This window comes from Mustela lutreola, chromosome 8 (genome assembly GCF_030435805.1).
Source record: "Mustela lutreola isolate mMusLut2 chromosome 8, mMusLut2.pri, whole genome shotgun sequence".
Lineage (NCBI taxonomy): Eukaryota > Metazoa > Chordata > Mammalia > Carnivora > Mustelidae > Mustela > Mustela lutreola.
Genome location: NC_081297.1, coordinates 38,268,233 through 38,287,916, shown reverse-complemented (window position 1 = coordinate 38,287,916; position 19,684 = coordinate 38,268,233). Strand labels below are relative to the sequence as shown.

At 35.7% G+C, this 19,684-nt stretch overlaps 1 non-coding gene across 1 annotated transcript; it reads left to right on the top strand.

Moving 5' to 3' along the window:
* The first annotated feature begins 8,331 nt into the window (after positions 1-8,331).
* LOC131840026 (U6 spliceosomal RNA) lies at positions 8,332-8,438 on the top strand. Its single transcript, XR_009357146.1, has one exon. It is a non-coding gene; the product is annotated as a U6 spliceosomal RNA (small nuclear RNA).
* The last annotated feature ends 11,246 nt before the right edge of the window (positions 8,439-19,684 follow it).

Genomic DNA, 19,684 nt, shown 5'->3' with positions numbered 1-19,684 from the left:
GTTTATCTCTTCCCTGCTTTATCCCTTCCCAGTATCAATAAAGGCTCACTTGGGTTACCTAGAAGCCATGAGAAAGCTTGTAATAGATCTGGCTGGTTTTCACCAGCAATTTGGCCACCATGTGCACAGGGAAGTCTATTGATAAAGGCTTTATTGCAATAAGTTGCAAATACATGGATGATTTTGAATTCTCTTTCTTGAGGTCTTGTTTCATGATAATAAATTTAGGGTGGCTTATTGGAATGGATGTTATTAACATATCTTCATAGTTATAAGCACATGGAATTGTAAAAGAGATTAATGAATGTGGCATTACTGACAACTGTCCTCATTTTGAAATCAAATTACAGTGTACTAAGATGAGGAAGCAAAGCAGATTTGGGATTATGAGTGAAATAATTTTAAAAAGTCTTAGGGGTATGATCAGACTATTGGGTAATTCAGTAGAAAAATGTCAACTGATTCCGATTCTGTGTTCCCTGATTTCAGAGAGAAGTTAAGATAAATAAGTAACACGAGGAGACTAGGAAGCCAAACATAAGTGATAATTTTGTGCCAGGGTGTGTATACATCTGTTTATCTTCTTGCTTTACCACTAAGGTTGCTCCTAGAGGAGAGTTTGAATATGTGTTGGAGCTAATCTCTGTGGATTACACAAGAAACCACATCCTACAGCTCTCCCTGAAACACCCCTTATGATTTCAATGTAATTTGGTTTTTGCATTTTTAGAAATAACAAAATACTTTGCAAACTTATCTACTTTATTACCACCACAAGTGAGTCAGCTGACTCCACATTTTAACACAGTGACAGTCACAGAGGAATGGAGGAATGAGTAGAGTTATCAATATATGTGCTTTTAAGAAGTATGACAGGGTAGCAGCTGTTTCCAGGAACCAAAACATGGGTCAGCAGCTGTGCAGGAAAAGTGATGGAATAAATGACTCATTTCAGAGGAGTTCTATAACATATTAGTTCTGTAATGTATCTTCAGCACCCAATTACCCGCTTTGATCTAAAGATAAGGATTTACAGTTAAGGTCCCATTTATGATTTGACTGGTAGGGTCTGAATCATTTTTACTATTGTTTTGACTATTACTTGAAACCTATAGTAGTACTTGGGATATGTGTTGTGTCTTCTGTGAACATGTGCTATTTTTAGATTAGATAATTTCTGTCTCGAACCCCTGTTAATTTGTTTGTTTTTGTTTATTTGATAGTGGTTTCAGTAAATGGATATATCTGAAAAATTGCAAAGCCACTATTAAAATAAGTTATGATTATATATAGCATGGAATTGCACATTCCTCCTTTGAATCTGACAGAGCTTCACCATATCCTTAACAATTTGGGAAAAACATGCTATTATTTTTCTTTATAAAATTTCTCCTGTTAGGCTGTGATGGTTGTCATCAGCAGTAACTCCTCTGAAGGCTTTGTCAAAAGAGTTGAAAAAATTGGAAAGGTGTGAATGAAGCTGTTTGCTGAATATAAAGAAAAGAGCATTGAAGTACAATTCACACTCTTACTTCTCCTTCTATGCTTTCAGATGTTTGACATTTGAAAAGTTTGCTTCTAGAAGAGATGCCCTATATAATTCTTACTTTAAGGAGCAAGTTGCTTTTATAATTTTTTTATTATTCTACCATTCAAGTATTTCCATTAAATTAAATTCAATACAATGGTATTGTAAAAAAAAATCAAAAGTGCAGCCAGTATTCAATTCCTGGGCTAAATAATTTTAGAAAGCTTTGTGTTATTGAACCTACAGGGTTTTTCTGTAGTTTTAACTCTTTCTTTCTGTGATTTTTCCCATTAGTCACGTAAGTGACTGCAATATAACAGACATTGAGGATAAAGAAGGACTGAATAGAACAATCCTTGGCCTCATGAAGTTGAGAATCTAGCAATGGAGTCAAGCAATTCAATCATTCAGAGACAATTTATTGAGTGCCTGGCCTAAGATGAGCACAACAAAACCCTAGCCCAGAGGAATCATTTTAATGGGAGAGATAGATAATAGGTAAGCCAACGTTAAAAAAAAAAATCGTACTGGTTTTTCTTTAATAGAGAAGCATATTTGAACTAAATAAGCACATTGTAAAAAGAGCAGTGATTGAGAAGAGGTTTTTTAACTGAGTGGTCCGAAAGGGCCTCCCTGAAAAAGTCTGTTTTGAACAGATTTCTGAATAATATCAGCTAGGAAGCTGTGTAAAAATCTCAGGGATGGGTGATTTTTCCAGTCAAAAAACTGTAAAGGCACCAAAGTCACAATAGAGCTATAAGTTTCTCTAATAAAGTAACTTCTGACAAAGAATGAGAAGAATTAACTAACCCAGGTTTGAAAGAAAAGGGACAGACTTTCTATGGAATTCATATTTAATTAAAGCTCTAAAGGACAAAAATACAATAGAGCAAAATTCTGGTCACGCTGATATACCTAACGAAAGTTCATAAACAAGGTGTGGGTAGCAAAGAGTGTGTGGGAATGTTGGTAAGAACAGTGGGGAAGAGTCCTCCCTGAACATGTTCTTAAATGAAGCAATTCTTGTGTTGTTTTAAAGGGTAAATTGGAGTTTGCCTAAGTGATTAGAGAAGGATGCCTCAGCTTATGGAAGTTCAAAGCCATAAAGATGTGATAAACTACTGCAGATATTTTCATGTATATTTGTTGTTGCTTCTAGTAATGGTGATCTAAAAACTCCTACTTAAGACAACTAAAAATCCAGACAAAATAGCTTTTAAAGTTAAAAATATCAGAATGATTATAAAAATAAGTGAGGGATTACTGGGCCAAAATACGAAATACAATGAGAGCCTAGAGATATATGCCCTGAAGCCATTTTAGCTATGAGAGCATTTGAAACTGCTAAAACACACTGAGCTGTGTTGTTAATAGACTCTTGATACTAGAGAAACAAAATTCAAAATCCAGCAGCAATCAAATTTGAGGACTTTGGTACAACCCAAATTTAAGTTGAGATCCCCAAAGCACAAGGAGAAGCAGAAATAAGACTATAGCCTACCTTGCCTTCTGTGTAAACTGAGAAGGCCAATCACTGAATTTGGAGTATGATTGTCTTGTAGAGTCTCAGATATAAGAGAAAATCCTGCGAAGGAGGACCATACCATTATTATAGCTCTTAATTATCCCTACTCAATAAGAGTTTCAAATATAATGTCTTGAACATAGCAAAATGTAACAAAGCACACAAAGAAAAACCATTAACAAGATTTGATAGACAAAATGGGATTAAGTATGATGTTAAAATGATCAATAAAGATTGTAAAATGGCTTGATTACTCTGCTCAAAGAAATGAGAGGGGAAGCAAATTGAACAAAAAACTGAAACTAAAAATGATATTGAGAAAGGTTTTATAAATGAACAAATGGATACTCTAGAACTTTAAAGATATGACAGCTAATTTAAGATACCACAGGGGTGCCTGGGTGGCTCACTTAATTAAACCTCCAATTCTTTTTCCTTTTTTTTTTTTAACACCTTAATTTTATTTTATCTCTTTCAATTTGGCTCAGGTCATGATGTCAGGGTTGTGAAATAGAGCCCAGAGTGGGCTCTGTGCTGAGCCTGGAGCCTGCTTAAGATTCTTTTCCCTTCTTTTTCTATCCCTCCCTGAGCTCTCACTTGCTCGCTCTCTCTTGGTTGGAAATAAATAGATAGATAGATAGATAGATAATAGACAAAGCAAAATAAAAGCAGATTATGAAAATAAATATAAAGATTTTGAAATGAAAACAAGTTCAATATAAAATAGAGAAGACCTACACAGCTAAAAGTTCATTCAGAAAATCTACTATTAAAGAAGTCAGTATGACAAAATGTTAAGATATCAAAAGATTTGAGCACGTACTTTATAGAAAGGGTAATCCAAATGGCCACTCATATATAAAAACTGTTTATCTTTATTTTGAATCTGGAATTAAATTAAATTAAATTAAAAATAAATTAAAACCTAAAATGACATACTATTACACACTTACCATATTGGACAACAGTATAATTGCCTTGCAAGAATGTGAAAGAATGAAAGTGCCCATAATAAAAATATTTGAGGTAAGTTGGACAATATTTAGAAAACTTAAAAATAAATATAAAAATTTGGTCCATTCCTAGAAATACAACATGGAACTCAATGAATATTTTCACCAGGATATGCAAACAGATGATTATAGCTATTTCATTCATAACGGCAGATCAGTAGCGGTCTATTTGCACAATGTTACATTAAATAAGAGAGAATATTAACAAACTGGGAGGAGGGGCTAGGTTGTTATCATAAACAGATCTTCTATGGTGCTGATTATGTTCTATTTCTCAAAATCTTTAAGTTAAAAAAGTTTTCAAATTTATATCTAGATAGATAGATGATAGATAGACAGATATCCCAGAAGCTGCAATGCTAGGCTAAGACCAGGCTTTAAAGGGCTTTTCTATACTCTACTAAATACTTGAAACCATTCATTATATCCTAGCTCAGTGTTCAAATCTCCATTTGTTTCCTCAGTTTCCTAATATTTATCTTAAGGTGACCTGATCCAGACTTTTGATCACCTTTGTCTAAATATTTCTATTTTAACAAAGTCCTTTTTAACACTGAGAGACTAAAACTTAGAAAAATACTCTGATTGTTATCTCACTAGAGTGGGAAATATATAGTTACCCATTAACTAATGATATCCATGTCTACATTAGATCCATGACATTTTTAATTCTTGGGAGCTTTTGGATAAATGAAATTTCTAAGCTTCCTTTAAATGAAGCTTTAAGCCATCACCACATGAAAAAAATTAAAGAACCAAATGAAAACAGGCCAAGTATTTACAGAGTAATAGAATGTGCAGTGGAAAGAGTACAATTCTGAAATCATAAAGCCTAAATTAGTGTGATGCATCTTTACTAGCCATGTAATCATAAACCAGTTATCTAAATGTGTTAGCCTCAGTTTTTTCACCCATGAAATGGTGATGATAATACTTATTATGCAGCGTTGTTGTGTGGATGTGATGAAGCATGGAGCATGAGAGTCTCCTATTCCATGCTAAAATGATAGCTATTTTTATACTTATAATAATTCTAGTAATAGTAATTAAATTGTTCAAAATGGTAATATTCATTTATATTGAGGCATTGTATTGGCTATTCATAGACACATTTACCAAAATAAATTTCATTTTACTTTACCCCCTCTGAGGATATATATTCCCTAATTCAATATGAATCTCATTATGAATAATAATTATCATAATAAATATGCTGATTTTTCTTCTATTTATTTTTTAGGGAGGTATCCTTTACTGTTGAACATAAAGAAACTTAAGCAAGTCTGTCTTATTCAAAATTTGCATGCTGCTTTCTTATGAAACTAGATTATAGAGTTGTATGAAATAAATTCATGCAGTTAAGACATTGATGTTTGGAAAACTGGGTGGTCAGTTTAGTATTTCAAAAGAAGATTTTAAATTTAAACCTTAAAACTGAGCTCTTTCAGCCTTATTTATAGACCATCCTTCATGCTTCATAAGTACTCCTCCATTGTAAACTAAGTAATAGTTTTTGTCACAGTGTATATAACGAAAATGGATTTTATATTCTATTATTTCAGAGTTAGTTGCAGTTTCTACTGCCTTACTTCCTTTTTTGAAAAATAGATTAATTCTACAAAAAGTTTTTTCCAGCTTTATTGAAAAAAAATGACATAAAAAAAACTGACATATTATAATTTGTAAATTTAAGAAATGATTTCTTATAACATTGCAAACTTTTAACATTGTGTAAATTTTGTACAATTTGATAAATTGGTATACATCTTTATTGCAATATAATCTACATAAAAATGTTAATACATCTACTATCTCGTATAGTTGCCACTGTTTTTCATGCATGTATCGTAAGGAATTTTAAGATCTACTCTCTTAGCAACTTTTATGTATATAGTACAATAGAGTTAAACTTCAGAGGTCTTGTGGGTTTTGTTCCAGACTGCCTCAATAAAGTGATTATCTCAATAAACTAAGTCAAATGATTATTTTTTTTGGTTTCCCAGTGCATATAAAAAATTATGTTTCCCAGTGCATATAAAAAATAAACACTATACTGTACTGTTCAAAAGCATTATGTTTTTAAAGAAAAACAATGTATATACCTTAAGTAAACTAGTTCTGAGTTTTCAGTGGGTCATAATTACTGATCACAGATCACCATAACAAATACAATAATAATGAAAAAACTTGAAATATTGCAAGAATTACCAACATGTGACAGAGAGACACAAAATGAACAAATGTTGTTAGAAAAATGGTGGCAGCAGGCCTCTTTTATACAAGATTGCTATAAACTTTCAACTTGTAAGAATGTGATATATGCAAAGTTTAATGAAGGGAAGCACAATTAAAAAAGTATGTATATTTTATTAACTATGATCATCATGCTGTACATTAGATCCCCAGAACTTTTTCATATTATAGTTGCAAGTTTGCACCCTTTGACCACCTTTCTCCACCCCAGGTTCACCCCTTGTCAACTCAACTCTAAGTTTCCATTAGTTTTCCTTTTCCTCAGATTCTGTATGTAAGGGATATCATAATACATAAATTAAAAAAATATATAAAATCTATGAAATATTTCACTTAGTATAATACCTTCAAGATCCATCCATGCTGTTGTAAATGGCAGTATTTCTTAATTTTTCATGGTTAAGTAGTATTCCATAGTATATACTTACCATACTTATTTTATTCATTCATCCATTAATGGATACTGAAGTTATTTCCATCTCTTGCTTAGAGTTAATAATTTTATAAATAAACATAAGAGTGCAGATATGTCTTTGAACAGTGACTTCGTTTCCTTTAGATAGATACCTAGAAGTGGGATTACTGAATCATATGGTAATTTTACTTTTAATAATATGAATCATCTCCATACTGTTTTCCATACAAATTTATATCCCTATCACAGTGCATAAGTTGCCCTTTTTCCCCAATATTTACCAAAATTTGTTAGTTTCAATTTTTTGGTAGTATATATTCTAATATCTTGCTGTGTTTTTCAGAGGTAAACAACAACAACAACACCTTAAGGACTTTGCCCTGAGATTTTTACGTTGAGCACTTTTTAATGCTCCTGTTGGTCATTTATATAACTTTTTTGAAAAAAAAAAGTCTATTGAGATCCTTTTGCTATTTTTTAAATTATATATTTTTTTCTATTTGTATCTGTTGGTTATTAACCTCTTTTCAGATATAAGGTTTGGAAGTATTTTCTTACATTCTGTGGATTGTGTTTTCATTCTTTCTCTCTTTTTTTTTTGGCAATGCAGAAACTTTAGTTTGATGTAATACCATTTATTTATTTTTGCTTTTTTTGCTTGTGTTTTTGGTCTGGTATCCAAAAAACTATTGGCAAGACCACTGTCAAGGAGAATTTTTCCTATATTTTCCTTTAGGAAATTTAGTTTCATGCATCACCTTTAAGTCTTTAATCTATTTCAAGTTAAGACTTATGAGTGATATAAGGTTCCAGTTCCATACTGTTTATGTGACTATTCAGTTTTAAATATCATTTATTGAACAGACTATCTTTACCCATTACATATGTTGGCCCCTGTCAAATATTAGGTGACTGTATGAAAGGATTTATTTCTGGACTCTCAATTCTGTTCTACTTGTTTATTGGTCTGTTTTTATGCCAGTATACTTTCTTGTTTTGAGCATGAGGGCTTTGTAGTATAGTTTCAAATCAAGAAGTGTAATTTCCCTTCTTCATTCTTTCTCAGAACTGCTTTGATTATTTGTTGTCTTTTATGGTCTCATATAAATTTTAGGATTCTTTACTTCTGTAAAAGAATAATGTTGGATTTTTTTTAAGATTTTTAATTTATTTATTTGACAGAGAGAGATGACAAGCAGGCAGAGAGGCAGGCAGAGAGAGAAGAGGAAGCAGGCTTCGTGCTGAGCAGAGAGCCTGATGCAGGGCTCGATCCCAGGACCCAGTGGCTTAACCCACTGAGCTACCCAGGCACCCCTAACATTGGATTTTTGATAGGAATTGGATTTACAGATGGTTTTCGGTAGTATGGACATTTTAACAATGTTAATTCTTACCATTCATAAATATGAGCTATGTTTTCATTTGTGTCTCCTTCAATTTCTTTATCAATGTCATAGTTTATGGAGTACAGATCTTTCATCTTCTTAGTTAAATCTATTCCTAAGTATTTTATTATTTTTGATGCTATTGTGAATTAGATTGTTTTCTTTATTTTTTCAGATAGTTCATCATTAGAGTGTTAAAATGCTCCTGTCTTATGCTTACTTTGGCAGCACATATACTAAAATTGGAATGATGCAGAGAAGATTAGCGTGATCACTGAACAAGGATGACATGAAAAACTGGGAAGCATTCCATATTAAAAAAAATGAAACAAAACAAAATTCTTGTCTTTTATATATTGATCTTGTATTTGGCAGCTTTACTAAATTTGTTTATTCAAATATTTTTGTGAAGTTTTTAGGATTTTTAACATGTAAGTTCATGTTATCCAAAAAAAGAAAATTTTACTTCTTCCTTTTTTTTTTTTTTTTTTTTTTTTTGAGTCTCTTATTTCTTTGTGTTCCTTGTTTCTCTGGCTAGGACATCCAGTACTATGTCAAATGAGAGTAGTGGAAGTGGACACACTTGTCTTTCTTCTGATCTTTAAGGGGAAAACTTTCAAACGTTTTTGATTGAATATGAGATTAGCTCTGGGCTTGCAATATGTGTTTTTTCTTTAATGGATTTTTTAAATTATTTTTAAAAAATTTTTTATAAATATATAATGTGTTTTTATCCCTAGGGGTACAGGTCCGTGAATCACCAGGTTCACACATTTCACAGCACTCACCATCACTCACCATAGCACCTGCCCTCCCCAATGTCCATACCCCCACCATCCTCTCCCAACACACCTCCCCCCAGCAACCCTCAGTCTGTTTTGTGAGATTCAGTCTTTTATGGTTTGTCTCCCTCCCAATCCCATCTTCTTTTATTTTTCTTTTCATACGCCCGAAACCGCCTATGTTGCATCTCCACTTCATCATATCAGGGAGATCATATGATAGTTGTCTTTCTCAGATTGATGTATTTCGCCAAGCATAATACCCTCTAGTTCCATCCACGTCATCACAAATAGCAGGATTTCATTTCTTTTGATGGCTGCATAGCATTCCATTGTACATATATACCACATCTTATTTATTGATTCATCTGTTGAAGGACATTTAGGTTCTTTCCATAGTTTAAGTATTGTGGATATTGCTGCTATAAACATTTGGGTGCATGTGCCCCTTCAGAATGCCACGTTTGTATCTGTAGGGTATATACCCAGTACTACAAGCACTGGGTCATAGGATAGTTCTATTTTCAGCTTTTTGAGGCACGTCCACGCTGTTTTCCAGAGTGGTTGCACCAGCTTGCATTCCCACGTACAGTGTAGGAGGGTTGCCCTTTCTCCACATCCTCGCCAGCATCTGTCATTGACTGACTTGTTCATTTTAGCCATTCTGAACGGTGTGAGGTGGTATCTCATTCTGGTTTTGATTTGTATTTCCCTGATGCCGAGTGAGGTGGAGCATTTTTTCATGTGTCTGTTGGCCATTTGGATGTATTCTTTGCAGAAATGTCTGTTCATGTCCTCTGCCCATTTCTTCATTGGATTATTTGTTCTTAGGGTGTTGAGTTTGATAAGCTCTTTATAGATTTTGGATACTGGCCCTTTATCTGGTATGTCATTTGCAAATATCTTCTCCCAGATAACTTCTGACAGTCATCTTTTGGCTTTGTTAACTGTTTCCTTTGCAGTGCAAAAGCTTTTTGATCTGATGAAATCCCAATAGTTCATTCTTGCCCTTGCTTCCCTTGCCTTTGGCGATGTTCCTAGGAAGAAGTTGCTGCTGCTGAGGTCAAAGAGGTTGCTACCTGTTCTCTCCTCAAGGACTATGATGGATTCCTTTCTCACATTATGCTTCTTCATCCATTTCCAGACTATTTTAATGTATGGAGTAAGGAAATGGTCCAATTTCATTTTTCTGCTTGTGGCTGTTCAATTTTCCAAACCCCAAGGCCAACGGCTCCTTCTCTACCCCGGCGGCGGCGTGCTGTGCCTTCCCCAGACTTGCTCCTGGGGAGCGTAGTGACAGACGTGTGCAACCATGCTTCTCTCTCAGGCAGAGGGGAAGCTAGGGCAAAGAGTATTTCGCTCCATGCGGGTATCTTCCACAGTGCTACGGAAACTAACTCAGGCAAGCAGCAGCATCCCCAAACCCAACCCTGGTTTCCCAACGAATGCTGTGCTTTCCCAGGGGAGATGCACAGTCAAAGAGGATTTCGCTCCACGTGGGTTTATTACACCGTGCTGTGGAGACTAGGGAAGAGCCCCGGGAGAGCTGGTGCCTCTTGGGCCTTGCTTTCCCGGGCTCCAAGTTCGCGCCCGGGGTTCACCTTGCTAAGCCGAACTAAGCAGACACAGTCACAACCGTGCAGTAGCGCGCTTAGCCTAGGATGGCACTCTATGCACACTACCATCTCCCGTGTAGGCATCACTTGGCCTTTCACTCTGGGGCTCAGGCGGACTCGTGGACTAGGCCAGTGCTTTCCCCAAAGGAAAGGGGAAGTGACAGGATCCCTGCACACTGCCCGTGCACTGAATAGGGAGCTTTGGGGGACTATCCCCACTCCTACCCCTTAAACCGCGTGCCTCCTTCAAGCTTATACATCCTGGAGGAAGACAGCATCTGATGGCCAGGTCTTTCTGAGAGTTGTTTCTCGAGTTCAGGGTAGGCACCTTGTGGCAGGCCCATGGCTCCACCACGGACAGGTGGCCAAGGAGCTGCTGTCTCCTTGGGCCCAAAGGCTCAGGACAGGCATGCTTTCTACCCAGACTCCTTACTCAGAGTGGAGCCCTTTCCCCTGCCCTAATCTTCCCCTCGTGTCTCCTTAGCAGCCAGGCTTCCGTCGCTCTGCAGTGACAGACGTGTCCCTTTCCTTAAGGCTCTTTCCACAGGCGCCACAGCGCTTCTCTCTCAGGCACAGGGGATGCCCAGACAAAGAAGGTTTCGCTCCATGCGGGTTTATTACACCGTGCTGTGGAGACTAGCTCTGGCAAGCAGCAGGCAGCATCCCACAGACCCGACTCTGATTTCCCAAAGAATGCTGTGCTTTCCCAGAGGGGATGCCACAGCAAAGAGGCATTAGCCCTATGCGGGTTTCTCCCATCGTGCTGCCAATACTAGGCTAAGGCAAGCAACAAAAGCAGCCCACAGAACCGACTCTGATTTCCCAGCGTCTGCTATGCTTTCACAGAGGTTTTCAGCTAGGCCCGAACCGCACTTCGCTGCTGCTTCCTCAGCAATGCTTTGGTCGTTCGCTCTGTCGCGGCAGGGAAGAAGAGCCGCGGGAGAGCTGGTGCCTCTTGGGCCTTGATTTCCAGGGCTCCAAGTTCCCACCCGGGGTTCACCTTGCTAAGCCGAACTAAGCAGACACAGTCACAACCCTGCAGCAGCCTGCGTGGCCTAGCATGGCACTCTATGCCTATTACCATCTCCTGGCATAGGTAAGGCTTTGCCTTTTGCTCTGGTGCTCAGGCGGACTCGGGGTCAAGGCCAGTGCCTTCAACACAGGAGAGAGGCAGCGACAGGATCCCTGCAAACCGCCTGGGCACTGTGATGGGGAACTGTGGGGGACTGTCTCCACTCCTGCCCAGGCACACCCCCTGCCACCCACCATGCTGCAACATCTTGGTGGAAGGTGGCATCTGACTGCCCGTTTCTCCATGGGGTTGTTTCTGTGAGTTCCGGGTTTGGAACCTGGTGGCAAGCCCAAGTCTGCCCTTGGGACAGGTGGCCAAGGAGATGCTTTCCCTTCGGGACCAGAGGCACAGGACAGGCCTGTCTACTGCCCAGACTCCTTCCTCAGAGTGGAGCACACGCCCCTGCCCTAGTCGTCCCCTCATGTATCCTTAGCAGGCAGGCTTCCATCTCTCCGCACAGGGAGCGGGTGACACTTGTCTTGCCACCGGCCTGCTGTGCGTGCCACGGCAGGTTATCCTGCTTCCCGAGCATTTCCCGAACCCAAGGCCAAGGGCTCCTTCTTTTCCCCGGGGGCTGCGTGCTGTGCCTTCCCCACACTTGCTCCTGGGGAGCGCGGTGACAGACGTGTGCAACCATGCTTCTCTCTCAGGCAGAGGAGATGCTAGGGCAAAGAGGATTTCGCGCCATGCGGGTATCATCCACCGTGCTGCGGAGACTCGCTCAGGCAAGCAGCAGCAGCATCCCCAAACCCAACTCTGGTTTCCCAACCAATGCTGTGCTTTCCCAGGGGAGATGCCCAGGCAAAGAGGCTTTCGCTGTATCACTCATAAGTCTTAACTTGAAATAGATTAAAGTCTTAAAGGTGATGCATGAAACTAAATTTCCTAAAGGAAAACATAGGAAAAATTCTCCTTGACAGTGGTCTTGCCAATAGTTTTTTGGATACCGGATCAAAAACACAAGGGAAAAAAGCAAAAATAAATAAATGGTATTACATCAAACTAAAGTTTCTGCATTGCCAAAAAAAAAGAGAGAATGAAAACACAATCCACAGACTGTAAGAAAATACTTACAAATCTTATATCTGAAAAGAGGTTAATAACCAACAGATACAAATAGAAAAAAATATATAATTTAAAAAATAGCAAAAGGATCTCAATAGACTTTTTTTTTTTCAAAAAAGTTATATAAATGACCATCAGGAACATTAAAAAGTGCTCAACGTAAAAAACTCAGAGCAAAGTCCTTATGTTGTTGTTGTTGTTTACCTCTGAAAAACACAGCAAGATATTAGAATATATACTACCAAAAAATTGAAACTAACAAATTTTGGTAAATATTGGGGAAAATGGGGAACTTATGCACTGTGATAGGGATATAAATTTGTATGGAAAACAGTATAGAGATGATTCATATTATTAAAAGTAAAATTACCATATGATTCAGTAATCCCACTTCTAGGTATCTATCTAAAGGAAACGAAGTCACTGTTCAAAGACATATCTGCACTCTGATGTTTATTATAAAATTATTAACTGTAAGCAAGAGATGGAAATAACTTCAGTATCCATTAATGGATGAATGAATAAAATAAGTATGGTAAATATATACTATGGAATACTACTTAATCATGAAAAATTAAGAAATACTGCCATTTACAACAGTATGGATGGATCTTGAAGGTATTATACTAAGTGAAATATTTCATAGATTTTATATATTTTTTTAATTTATGTATTATGATATCCCTTACATAGAGAATCTGAGGAAAAGGAAAACTAATGGAAACTTAGAGTTGAGTTGACAAGGGGTGAACCTGGGGTGGAGTAAGGTGGTCAAAGGGTGCAAACTTGCAACTATAATATGAAAAAGTTCTGGGGATCTAGTGTACAGCATGATGATCATAGTTAATAAAATATACATACTTTTTTTATTGTGCTTCCCTTTATTAAACTTTGCATATATCACATTCTTACAAGTTGAAAGTTTATAGCAATCTTGTATAAAAGAGGTCTGCTGCCACCATTTTTCTAACAACATTTGTTCATTTTGTGTCTCTCTGTCACATGTTGGTAATTCTTGCAATATTTCAAGTTTTTTCATTATTATTGTATTTGTTATGGTGATCTGTGATCAGTAATTATGACCCACTGAAAACTCAGAACTAGTTTACTTAAGGTATATACATTGTTTTTCTTTAAAAACATAATGCTTTTGAACAGTACAGTATAGTGTTTATTTTTTATATGCACTGGGAAACATAATTTTTATATGCACTGGGAAACCAAAAAAAATAATAATTTGACTTAGTTTATTGAGATAATCACTTTATTGAGGCAGTCTGGAACAAAACCCACAAGACCTCTGAAGTTTATCTCTACTGTACTATATACATAAAAGTTGCTAAGAGAGTAGATCTTAAAATTCCTTACGATACATGCATGAAAAACAGTGGTAACTATACGAGATAGTAGAAGTATTAACATTTTTCTGTAGATTATATTGCAATAAAGTTGTATACCAATTTATCAAATTGTACAAAATTTACACAATGTTAAAAGTTTGCAATGTTATAAGAAATCATTTCTTAAATTTACAAATATGTCGATTTTTTTCAATAAAGCTGGAAAAAACTTTTTGTAGAATTAATCTATTTTTCAAAAAAGGAAGTAAGGCAGTAGAAACTGCAACTAACTCTGAAATAATAGAATATAAAATCCATTTTCGTTATATACACTGTGACAAAAACTATTACTTAGTTTACAATGGAGGAGTACTTATGAAGCATGAAGGATGGTCTATAAATAAGGCTGAAAGAGCTCAGTTTTAAGGTTTAAATTTATAATCTTCTTTTGAAATACTAAACTGACCACCCAGTTTTCCAAACATCAATGTCTTAACTGCATGAATTTATTTCATACAACTCTATAATCTAGTTTCATAAGAAAGCAGCATGCAAATTTTGAATAAGACAGACTTGCTTAAGTTTCTTTATGTTCAACAGTAAAGGATACCTCCCTAAAAAATAAATAGAAGAAAAATCAGCATATTTATTATGATAATTATTATTCATAATGAGATTCATATTGAATTAGGGAATATATATCCTCAGAGGGGGTAAAGTAAAATGAAATTTATTTTGGTAAATGTGTCTATGAATAGCCAATACAATGCCTCAATATAAATGAATATTACCATTTTGAACAATTTAATTACTATTACTAGAATTATTATAAGTATAAAAATAGCTATCATTTTAGCATGGAATAGGAGACTCTCATGCTCCATGCTTCATCACATCCACACAACAACGCTGCATAATAAGTATTATCATCACCATTTCATGGGTGAAAAAACTGAGGCTAACACATTTAGATAACTGGTTTATGATTACATGGCTAGTAAAGATGCATCACACTAGTTTAGGCTTTATGATTTCAGAATTGTACTCTTTCCACTGCACATTCTATTACTCTGTAAATACTTGGCCTGTTTTCATTTGGTTCTTTAATTTTTTTCATGTGGTGATGGCTTAAAGCTTCATTTAAAGGAAGCTTAGAAATTTCATTTATCCAAAAGCTCCCAAGAATTAAAAATGTCATGGATCTAATGTAGACATGGATATCATTAGTTAATGGGTAACTATATATTTCCCACTCTAGTGAGATAACAATCAGAGTATTTTTCTAAGTTTTAGTCTCTCAGTGTTAAAAAGGACTTTGTTAAAATAGAAATATTTAGACAAAGGTGATCAAAAGTCTGGATCAGGTCACCTTAAGATAAATATTAGGAAACTGAGGAAACAAATGGAGATTTGAACACTGAGCTAGGATATAATGAATGGTTTCAAGTATTTAGTAGAGTATAGAAAAGCCCTTTAAAGCCTGGTCTTAGCCTAGCATTGCAGCTTCTGGGATATCTGTCTATCTATCATCTATCTATCTAGATATAAATTTGAAAACTTTTTTAACTTAAAGATTTTGAGAAATAGAACATAATCAGCACCATAGAAGATCTGTTTATGATAACAACCTAGCCCCTCCTCCCAGTTTGTTAATATTCTCTCTTATTTAATGTAACATTGTGCAAATAGACCGCTACTGATCTGCCGTTATGAATGAAATAGCTATAATCATCTGTTTGCATATCCTGGTGAAAATATTCATTGAGTTCCATGTTGTATTTCTAGGAATGGACCAAATTTTTATATTTATTTTTAAGTTTTCTAAATATTGTCCAACTTACCTCAAATATTTTTATTATGGGCACTTTCATTCTTTCACATTCTTGCAAGGCAATTATACTGTTGTCCAATATGGTAAGTGTGTAATAGTATGTCATTTTAGGTTTTAATTTATTTTTAATTTAATTTAATTTAATTCCAGATTCAAAATAAAGATAAACAGTTTTTATATATGAGTGGCCATTTGGATTACCCTTTCTATAAAGTACGTGCTCAAATCTTTTGATATCTTAACATTTTGTCATACTGACTTCTTTAATAGTAGATTTTCTGAATGAACTTTTAGCTGTGTAGGTCTTCTCTATTTTATATTGAACTTGTTTTCATTTCAAAATCTTTATATTTATTTTCATAATCTGCTTTTATTTTGCTTTGTCTATTATCTATCTATCTATCTATCTATTTATTTCCAACCAAGAGAGAGCGAGCAAGTGAGAGCTCAGGGAGGGATAGAAAAAGAAGGGAAAAGAATCTTAAGCAGGCTCCAGGCTCAGCACAGAGCCCACTCTGGGCTCTATTTCACAACCCTGACATCATGACCTGAGCCAAATTGAAAGAGATAAAATAAAATTAAGGTGTTAAAAAAAAAAAAGGAAAAAGAATTGGAGGTTTAATTAAGTGAGCCACCCAGGCACCCCTGTGGTATCTTAAATTAGCTGTCATATCTTTAAAGTTCTAGAGTATCCATTTGTTCATTTATAAAACCTTTCTCAATATCATTTTTAGTTTCAGTTTTTTGTTCAATTTGCTTCCCCTCTCATTTCTTTGAGCAGAGTAATCAAGCCATTTTACAATCTTTATTGATCATTTTAACATCATACTTAATCCCATTTTGTCTATCAAATCTTGTTAATGGTTTTTCTTTGTGTGCTTTGTTACATTTTGCTATGTTCAAGACATTATATTTGAAACTCTTATTGAGTAGGGATAATTAAGAGCTATAATAATGGTATGGTCCTCCTTCGCAGGATTTTCTCTTATATCTGAGACTCTACAAGACAATCATACTCCAAATTCAGTGATTGGCCTTCTCAGTTTACACAGAAGGCAAGGTAGGCTATAGTCTTATTTCTGCTTCTCCTTGTGCTTTGGGGATCTCAACTTAAATTTGGGTTGTACCAAAGTCCTCAAATTTGATTGCTGCTGGATTTTGAATTTTGTTTCTCTAGTATCAAGAGTCTATTAACAACACAGCTCAGTGTGTTTTAGCAGTTTCAAATGCTCTCATAGCTAAAATGGCTTCAGGGCATATATCTCTAGGCTCTCATTGTATTTCGTATTTTGGCCCAGTAATCCCTCACTTATTTTTATAATCATTCTGATATTTTTAACTTTAAAAGCTATTTTGTCTGGATTTTTAGTTGTCTTAAGTAGGAGTTTTTAGATCACCATTACTAGAAGCAACAACAAATATACATGAAAATATCTGCAGTAGTTTATCACATCTTTATGGCTTTGAACTTCCATAAGCTGAGGCATCCTTCTCTAATCACTTAGGCAAACTCCAATTTACCCTTTAAAACAACACAAGAATTGCTTCATTTAAGAACATGTTCAGGGAGGACTCTTCCCCACTGTTCTTACCAACATTCCCACACACTCTTTGCTACCCACACCTTGTTTATGAACTTTCGTTAGGTATATCAGCGTGACCAGAATTTTGCTCTATTGTATTTTTGTCCTTTAGAGCTTTAATTAAATATGAATTCCATAGAAAGTCTGTCCCTTTTCTTTCAAACCTGGGTTAGTTAATTCTTCTCATTCTTTGTCAGAAGTTACTTTATTAGAGAAACTTATAGCTCTATTGTGACTTTGGTGCCTTTACAGTTTTTTGACTGGAAAAATCACCCATCCCTGAGATTTTTACACAGCTTCCTAGCTGATATTATTCAGAAATCTGTTCAAAACAGACTTTTTCAGGGAGGCCCTTTCGGACCACTCAGTTAAAAAACCTCTTCTCAATCACTGCTCTTTTTAAAATGTGCTTATTTAGTTCAAATATGCTTCTCTATTAAAGAAAAACCAGTACGATTTTTTTTTTTTAACATTGGCTTACCTATTATCTATCTCTCCCATTAAAATGATTCCTCTGGGCTAGGGTTTTGTTGTGCTCATCTTAGGCCAGGCACTCAATAAATTGTCTCTGAATGATTGAATTGCTTGACTCCATTGCTAGATTCTCAACTTCATGAGGCCAAGGATTGTTCTATTCAGTCCTTCTTTATCCTCAATGTCTGTTATATTGCAGTCACTTACGTGACTAATGGGAAAAATCACAGAAAGAAAGAGTTAAAACTACAGAAAAACCCTGTAGGTTCAATAACACAAAGCTTTCTAAAATTATTTAGCCCAGGAATTGAATACTGGCTGCACTTTTGATTTTTTTTTTACAATACCATTGTATTGAATTTAATTTAATGGAAATACTTGAATGGTAGAATAATAAAAAAATTATAAAAGCAACTTGCTCCTTAAAGTAAGAATTATATAGGGCATCTCTTCTAGAAGCAAACTTTTCAAATGTCAAACATCTGAAAGCATAGAAGGAGAAGTAAGAGTGTGAATTGTACTTCAATGCTCTTTTCTTTATATTCAGCAAACAGCTTCATTCACACCTTTCCAATTTTTTCAACTCTTTTGACAAAGCCTTCAGAGGAGTTACTGCTGATGACAACCATCACAGCCTAACAGGAGAAATTTTATAAAGAAAAATAATAGCATGTTTTTCCCAAATTGTTAAGGATATGGTGAAGCTCTGTCAGATTCAAAGGAGGAATGTGCAATTCCATGCTATATATAATCATAACTTATTTTAATAGTGGCTTTGCAATTTTTCAGATATATCCATTTACTGAAACCACTATCAAATAAACAAAAACAAACAAATTAACAGGGGTTCGAGACAGAAATTATCTAATCTAAAAATAGCACATGTTCACAGAAGACACAACACATATCCCAAGTACTACTATAGGTTTCAAGTAATAGTCAAAACAATTGTAAAAATGATTCAGACCCTACCAGTCAAATCATAAATGGGACCTTAACTGTAAATCCTTATCTTTAGACAATAAATCAGTGGTAAAACTCCTAGTGCTATTTCAAAAGTAATCAAGGCCTTGCATTCCTTGTACCAGAAAATAAGCCCAAGACCCCATCTAGTTTATATCTGCTTTTGAAGCCTGCAGAGTCCCTTTCCCTTGTCCAACAGTTACCTCTGCTTTATTCTAACGTTGAAGTTTCTGCCCTCGGTGGAATACAAGCTTCATTCAGGTGAACATGCAATACACATTGCACAAATACATATGTGGATGTGCATGCATCCACAACCTTATGACCAACCATACACGGGATAATAAAACTCTCCCTTCTGAGTATTCATCTTAAATACTAAATAAAAATCTCTCTCCTGTTCAAACAGTCAAGGCTTTGGAACTTATTCCCTGTGATCTCCTTGTATGTAGTAAACAAAGATTCCTTTGTTTGACAACTCCACCTGTTTCTGTGATTCACCAAAGACTGACCTCAGTTACTGTAATGTAATATCAAGCATATCTAGTTAGTTGATCATTTTGTTCAAGTCTTACATATCTTACCAATGTGATGACCATTTGTCTATATAATCTTAAAATAAGGGTGTTGAAATTTTTTTTCCATTTGTCTTCCAAGGTAGAAGTTATGATTTTTTTTTAAGATTTTATTTATTTAGTTGAGAGAGAGACAGTGAGAGAGAGCATGAACGAGGAGAAGGTCAGAGAGAGAAGCAGACTCCCCATGGAGCTGGGAGTCCGATGCGGGACTCGATCCCGGGACTCCAGGATCATGACCTGAGCCGAAGGCAGTCGTCCAAC